This window comes from Rhinoraja longicauda, unplaced genomic scaffold, assembly GCF_053455715.1.
Source record: "Rhinoraja longicauda isolate Sanriku21f unplaced genomic scaffold, sRhiLon1.1 Scf000078, whole genome shotgun sequence".
Taxonomy (NCBI): Eukaryota; Metazoa; Chordata; class Chondrichthyes; order Rajiformes; family Arhynchobatidae; genus Rhinoraja; species Rhinoraja longicauda.
The window spans coordinates 15,001-22,500 of record NW_027601296.1 but is presented as its reverse complement, the minus strand read 5'-3'; positions in this window follow the sequence as shown (position 1 = coordinate 22,500).

Below are 7,500 nucleotides of genomic sequence, written 5' to 3'. Positions count from 1 at the left end.
GCGGGGCCGCAAACTGCGGGGTCATAGAGACTTCCGGTGGTAAGTCGTTAACCGTGATCGGGACCGCCCGGACAAGAAATGCCATTTTCTGGCCGGCGGGAGACGGGCCGATAGGCCTGGCGGGAAAGGCGCGCCGCGGCCCCGCTGAAGGCCGCACATCGGACCTCCTCGACTTCCGCCGTCAAATCGTTAACCTGCGGCGGGCAAAAAAGAAGCGACGCCAGCTTTCGGACTTAGTGCAATTCTCGAATGTCGCGGATGACTTGGCGGTACGAGCGTTCGGAAGTCCCGCCGGAATTGCGACGCTTCGAACGGTCGAGGCGGCCAATCTCGACCTCAGCGGCGGCACTGGCGCGATACACGTTTCTGCCGCCAGGGGGGGGGGGGGGTGGGGGGGGGGGGGGGGGGGCAAGCCAGCCGGCCGGGGGCGCCCGGCGCCGATCCGGCGCTTACTCGACACGCTCGAGCATCCGAACCCGTCTTATCTACGGGACCGCCGTTGCCACTTGAACACCTTTCGCCGAGAGTATCCGGGCACCCCACCTACCCGCCGGAATCACGAACCACGAGGTAGAAGTCAGGAACCAACAGGAGAAGTCGTGAACTAAATGGCGAATTCATGAACCAAACGGAGAGAAGTCATGAACCGAGCGGTTTAGGGTCAGGGTGAGGGTTGTTAGGGTGAGGCCGTTAGGGTGAGGCCGTTGCTTCGAGCGGGAAGATGGGCAGCCCCGCCCCCCCCCCCCCCCCCCCCCCCCCCGTTGGGTGGAAGGAAACCTCTGCTGCGGGCCCGGCAACCATCCCGAACGGACCCGCTGGGTCCAAATGTCTGCCGCGGGCGGTCCTGCTGCGGTCGCGGGTTCGTTGGAAACCTCTCCTGCTGCTGGCATGGCCACCCTCCCCCCCCCGCCCGACTGACGACCCTGCGGGCCCGGCGACCCGGTGTCCCGTTGCCGCGCGGGGAGTGATCCTCGGGGCCGTGCCGGGCGGGCCCAGCGACACGAAGAGAGTGGGGGGGGGGTCGGAGGGAGTGGCACTGGGGAGAGAGGGGTGGGGGAGAGAGTGCCCCCCCCCCCCCCCCCCCCCCATTAGGGGCGAGTTTATGCAGTCATCAGAGTTTATACCTAACCTCATGATGCTTTATTAGCCGGATAGGCTGTCTGACCTCGCCCCCAGTCCCTACTCCTTCCACTGGATTCTTCTTATACCCTCTTTTTCTTCGTGCCCCCCCCCCCCCCACGCAGGGAGGGTTCCAAGAGGGAGGAGGGAGGGAGGGAGTCCCGGGGCCGTGAGAGAGAGAGAGAGAGCCTCATTAGCTGCTAGGTTCACCTCATTAGCTGCTAGCTAACGCGTCAGACCTTTTACATTCTTTAGAGGATTGAAACCTCAGGGCCTTTAACCCCCGTTCACCGTTTACACTCAACGATCCTTCCGAACAAAACCCTTACACATCTGTCCGTCCAACTGACCCCCGAGATACCTAACACGCAGATTAACACGTCAGCGGTGATCGGCGTGTCATAGAGGAGTCACAAAGACGGGCAAAATAGAGTGGTTGAATAAAAAATACTCACTCAATTGGCCGTGATTTAACGTAGCACACAATGATGCAAAGCCCATGCAAAGTCCAGTGGCCCAAGCAAACAAATAAGATAGATCTGGCTCGGCGTTCCTCATCTCCACATCGTCACCCAGCACGCCGACGCCCAATAACAATTCCCCCGCAAATTGTGCACCTCGAGCGGCAGTACTTTAAACGGCGCCGTCTTCGGCGTGGACGGCATGAACCAAGTCGGCAAGCATCGTCACCCAGCACACAGACGTCCACTAACAATTCCTCCCCCCTGCAAATTGCGCGCCGCGAACGGCAGTACTTTCAAGTATGCCGCCTTCGGCGGGGACATCGTGAACCAAATCGGCAGGCAGGCGTCGTCAGCCGGTCGACCGACCCCCAGTTGCATTGCCCCAACGGCCATTGTGCACTTCGAACAGAACAGTGCTTTTAAAATATTCCGCCTGCCGCGTGTACATCATGAAACAAATGGAAAGGACGAACCGGGCGTGCAACCGATGCACGGAGAGTGACAGGTCGTCAAGCAAGTCCGTGGCAATCCGTCGGCCGACTCGGCCGCGGCCAGCAGAGGCGTTTTGGCCCGGGCGCGCCGAACTTTGCGCGCCCTCGGTATGCGTAACACTAGCACATGCCTTCAAAACTCACTACAAAATAACCCCAAAGTATGCCGCCTTCCCCGTGGGCCTTGTTACCAATATCTTGCCCTGCTTCCTGATGCCCTTATGGGGTCGGCTCTGTTCTTGCAGAACCCTCAGGTGGTGCAGAGTCTGGGCCATTTTATCAATATCTTGCCCTGATTCCTGATGCCCTTATGGGGTCGGCTCTGTTCTTGCAGAACCCTGAGGTGGTGCAGAGTCTGCGCCTTGTTATCAATATCTTGCCCTGCTTCCTGAAACCCTTATGGGGTTGGTTCTGTTACAAAACCCTCAGGTGGTGCAGAGTCTGGGCCACTTTATAAATAACTCTGCCTGCATTAGGGTCAGGGTTAGGGTTAGGGTTAGGGTTAGGGTTAGGGTTAGGGTTAGGGTTAGGGTTAGGGTTAGGGTTAGGGTTAGGGTTAGGGTTAGGGTTAGGGTTAGGGTTAGGGTTAGGGTTAGGGTTAGGGTTAGGGGTAGGGGTAGGGGTAGGGGTAGCGGTAGGGGTAGGGGTAGGGGTAGGGGTAGTTTGAACTACTGCCGCTCCAGGCGCGCACTGTGCGTGGGTAATTTTCAGTGGGCGTCGGTGTGCTGGGTGACGATGCCGCCCAGACTCTGCACCACCTGAGGGATCTGCAAGAACAGAGCCGAACCCGCAAGGGTATCGGGAAGCAGGGCAAGATATTGATAACAAGGCCCAGACTCTGCACCACCCGAGGGTTCTGCAAGAACAGAGCCGACCCCATAAGGGTATCAGGAAGCAGGGTGAGATAGTGACACCATTTGTAAAACCGGCAAATCCCACCCAGGAAACATTGCAAAAATTGGCCTCTAATGCTGGAACGTGGGTAAAGCCAAACAAACACGACACGTTTTAAAAGAACGTTACTAAAACAGCCTGGGATATGCCCATGACAAAGGATAGGCCGAACCTCACCAGAAAAAAAGAGAGGGAGACCACGGCAGAGCTGAGGGATAAACATGAGATGGTGATAAAACCAGCAGACGAGGGGAGCAGTAGGGTTACAAATTAATGTCAATATGGGGCCTGCTCCCACTGGGTAATAGACAAAAACATAGAACAGGGTGACAGGAGAGACTGGATAGCACAGAGGATAACCCGTGAGCGAAATAATGGGGTGTATGCAGTTCAATGTAAGGAGTGTACCTTACGGTACATAGGGGAAACAGGTAAAACAGCCTCAGCGGTGATCGACGTGTCAAAGAGGAGTCACAAAGACGGGCAAAATAAAGTGGTTGATTATAGACAATAGACAATAGACAATAGGTGCAGGAGTCGGCCATTCAGCCCTTCGAGCCAGCACCGCCATTCAATGCGATCATGGCTGATCACTCTCAATCAGTACCCCGTTCCTGCCTTCTCCCCATACCCCCTCACTCCGTTATCCTTAAGAGCTCTATCCAGCTCTCTCTTGAAAGCATCCAACGAACTGGCCTCCACTGCCTTCTGAGGCAGAGAATTCCACACCTTCACCACTCTCTGACTGAAAAGGTTCTTCCTCATCTCCGTTCTAAATGGCCTACCCCTTATTCTTAAACGGTGGCCCCTTGTTCTGGACTCCCCCAACATTGGGAACATGTTTCCTGCCTCTAATGTGTCCAATCCCCTAATTATCGTATATGTTTCAATAAGATCCCCCCTCATTCTTCTAAATACCAGTGTATACAAGCCCAATCGCTCCAGCCTTTCAACATACGACCGTCCCGCCATTCCGGGAATTAACCTAGTGAACCTACGCTGCACGCCCTCCATAGCAAGAATATCCTTCCTCAAATTTGGAGACCAAAACTGCACACAGTACTCCAGGTGCGGTCTCACCAGGGCCCGCTACAACTGTAGAAGGACCTCTTTGCTCCTATACTCAACTCCTCTGGTTACGAAGGCCAACATTCCATTGGCTTTCTTCACTGCCTGCTGTACCTGCATGCTTCCTTTCATTGACTGATGCACTAGGACATCCAGATCTCGTTGAACTCCCCCTCCTCCTAACTTGACACCATTCAGACAATAATCTGCCTTTCTACTCTTACTTCCAAAGTGAATAACCTCGCACTTATCTACATTAAACTGCATCTGCCATGTATCCGCCCACTCACACAACCTGTCCAAGTCATCCTGCAGCCTTATTGCATCTTCCTCACAATTCACACTACCCTCCAGCTTAGTATCATCTGCAAATTTGCTAATGGTACTTTTAATCCCTCCGTCTAAGTCATTAATGCATATCGTAAATAGCTGGGGTCCCAGCACCGAACCTTGCGGTACCCCACTGGTCACTGCCTGCCATTCCGAGAGGGACCCATTTATACCCACTCTTTGCTTTCCGTCTGTCAACCAATTTTCTATCCATGTCAGTACCCTACCCCCAATACCACGTGCCCTAATTTTGCCCACTAATCTCCTATGTGGGAGCTTGTCGAAGGCTTTCTGAAAGTCGAGGTACACCACGTCCACTGACTCTCCCCTGTCAATTTTCCTAGTTACATCCTCAAAACATTCCAGTAGATTTGTCAAGCATGATTTCCCCTTCGTAAATCCATGCTGACTCGCAATGATCCTGTTACTGCTATCCAAATGCTCAGCAATTTCGTCTTTTCTAATTGACTCCAGCATCTTCCCCACCACTGATGTCAGACTAACTGGTCTATAATTACCCGTTTTCTCTCTCCCTCCCTTCTTAAAAAGTGGGATAACATTTGCTATCCTCCAATCCACAGGAACTGATCCTGAATCTATATAGAACATTGAAAAATGATCTCCAATGCTTCCACTATTTCTAGAGCCACCTCCTTAGGTACCCTGGGATGCAGACCATCAGGCCCTGGGGATTTATCAGCCTTCAGTCCCATCAGTCTACCCAAAACCATTTCCTGCCTAATGTGGATTTCCTTCAGTTCCTCCATCACCCTAGGTTCTCCGGCCCCTAGAACATTTGGGAGATTGTGTGTATCTTCCTCAGTGAAGACAGACCCAAAGTAACGGTTTAACTCGTCTGCCATTTCTTTGTTCCCCATAATAAATTCCCCCGTTTCTGTCTTCAAGGGACCCACATTTGCCTTGACTATTTTTTTCCTCTTCACGTACCTAAAAAAACTTTTGCTATCCTCCTTTATATTATTGGCTAGTTTACCCTCGCACCTCATCTTTTCTCCCCGCATTGCCTCTTTAGTTAACTTTTGTTGCTCTTTAAAAGAGTCCCAATCCTCTGTCTTCCCACTCTTCTTTGCTATGTTATACCTCCTCTCCTTAATTTTTATGCTGTCCCTGACTTCCCTTGTCAGCCACAGGTGTCTCTTACTCCCCTTAGAGTCTTTCCACCTCTTTGGAATAAATTGATCCTGCAACCTCTGCATTATTCCCTGGAATACCTGCCATTGCTGTTCTACCGTCTTCCCTGCTAGGGCCTCCTTCCAGTCAATTTTGGCCAGCTCCCGCCTCATGCCTCTGTAATCCCCTTTGCTATACTGTAATACAGACACTTCCGATTTTCCCTTCTACCTTTCCATTTGCAGAGTAAAACTTATCGTGTTGTGATCACTGCCTCCTAACGGCTCTTTTACCTCTAGTCCCCTTATCAGATCAGGATCATTAAAAACACTCACTCTATTGGCCGTGATTTAACCTAGCACACAGTGTTGCAAAGCCCATGCAAAGTCCAGTGGGCCAAGCAAACAAATAAGATAGATCTGGCTCGGCGTTCCACATCTCCACATCGTCACCCAGCACGCCGACGCCCATTAACAATTCCCCCGCAAATTGTGCACCTCGAGCGGCAGTACTTTAAACGGCGCCGTCTTCGGCGTGGACGGCATGAACCAAGTCGGCAAGCATCGTCACCTAGCACACAGACGTGCACTAACAATTCCTCCCCCCGCAAATTGCGCGCCGCGAACGGCGGTACTTTCAAGTATGCCGCCTTCGGCGGGGACATCGTGAACCAAATCGGCAGGCAGGCGTCGTCAGCCGGTCGACCGACCCCCAGCTGCATTTCCCCAACGGACATTGTGCACTTCGTACAGAACAGTGCTTTTAAAATATTCCGCCTGCCGCGTGGACATCATGAACCAAATGAGCAGGCAGGCATCATATCATATCATATCATACACATACAGCCGGAAACAGGCCTTTTCGGCCCTCCAAGTCCGTGCCGCCCAGCGATCCCCGTACATTAACATTATCCTATACCCACTAGGGACAGTCAGCCCCCAGCACAACGACGCCCCCGCTAACAATTCCCCACGCACATGGTGCGCTCGAGCTGCAGCACTTTAAAGTACGCCGCCTTCGGCGGGGACATCGTGAACCAAAGGAGCAGGCAGCCATGGTCACCGCCAGCACAACGACGGCGCCGCTAACAATTCCCCGCGCACCTTGTGCGCTCGAGCTGCAGTACTTTAAAGTACGCCGCCTTCGGCGGGGACATCGTGAACCAAAGGAGCAGGCAGCCATGGTCACCGCCAGCACAACCACGGCGCCGCTAACAATTCCACGCGCACCTTGTGCGCTCGAGCTGCAGTACTTTAAAGTACGCCGCCTTCGGCGGGGACATCGTGAACCAAAGGAGCAGGCAGCCATGGTCACCGCCAGCACAAGCACGGCGCCGCTAACAATTCCCCGCGCACCTTGTGCGCTCGAGCTGCAGTACTTTAAAGTACGCCGCCTTCGGCGGGGACATCGTGAACCAAAGGAGCAGGCAGCCATGGTCACCGCCAGCACAACCACGGCGCCGCTAACAATTCCACGCGCACCTTGTGCGCTCGAGCTGCAGTACTTTAAAGTACGCCGCCTTCGGCGGGGACATCGTGAACCAAAGGAGCAGGCAGCCATGGTCACCGCCAGCACAAGCACGGCGCCGCTAACAATTCCCCGCGCACCTTGTGCGCTCGAGCTGCAGTACTTTAAAGTACGCCGCCTTCGGCGGGGACATCGTGAACCAAAGGAGCAGGCAGCCATGGTCACCGCCAGCACAACCACGGCGCCGCTAACAATTCCCCGCGCACCTTGTGCGCTCGAGCTGCAGTACTTTAAAGTACGCCGCCTTCGGCGGGGACATCGTGAACCAAAGGAGCAGGCAGCCATGGTCACCGCCAGCACAAGCACGGCGCCGCTAACAATTCCCCGCGCACCTTGTGCGCTCGAGCTGCAGTACTTTAAAGTACGCCGCCTTCGGCGGGGACATCGTGAACCAAAGGAGCAGGCAGCCATGGTCACCGCCAGCACAACCACGGCGCCGCTAACAATTCCACGCGCACCTTGTGCGCTCGAGCTGC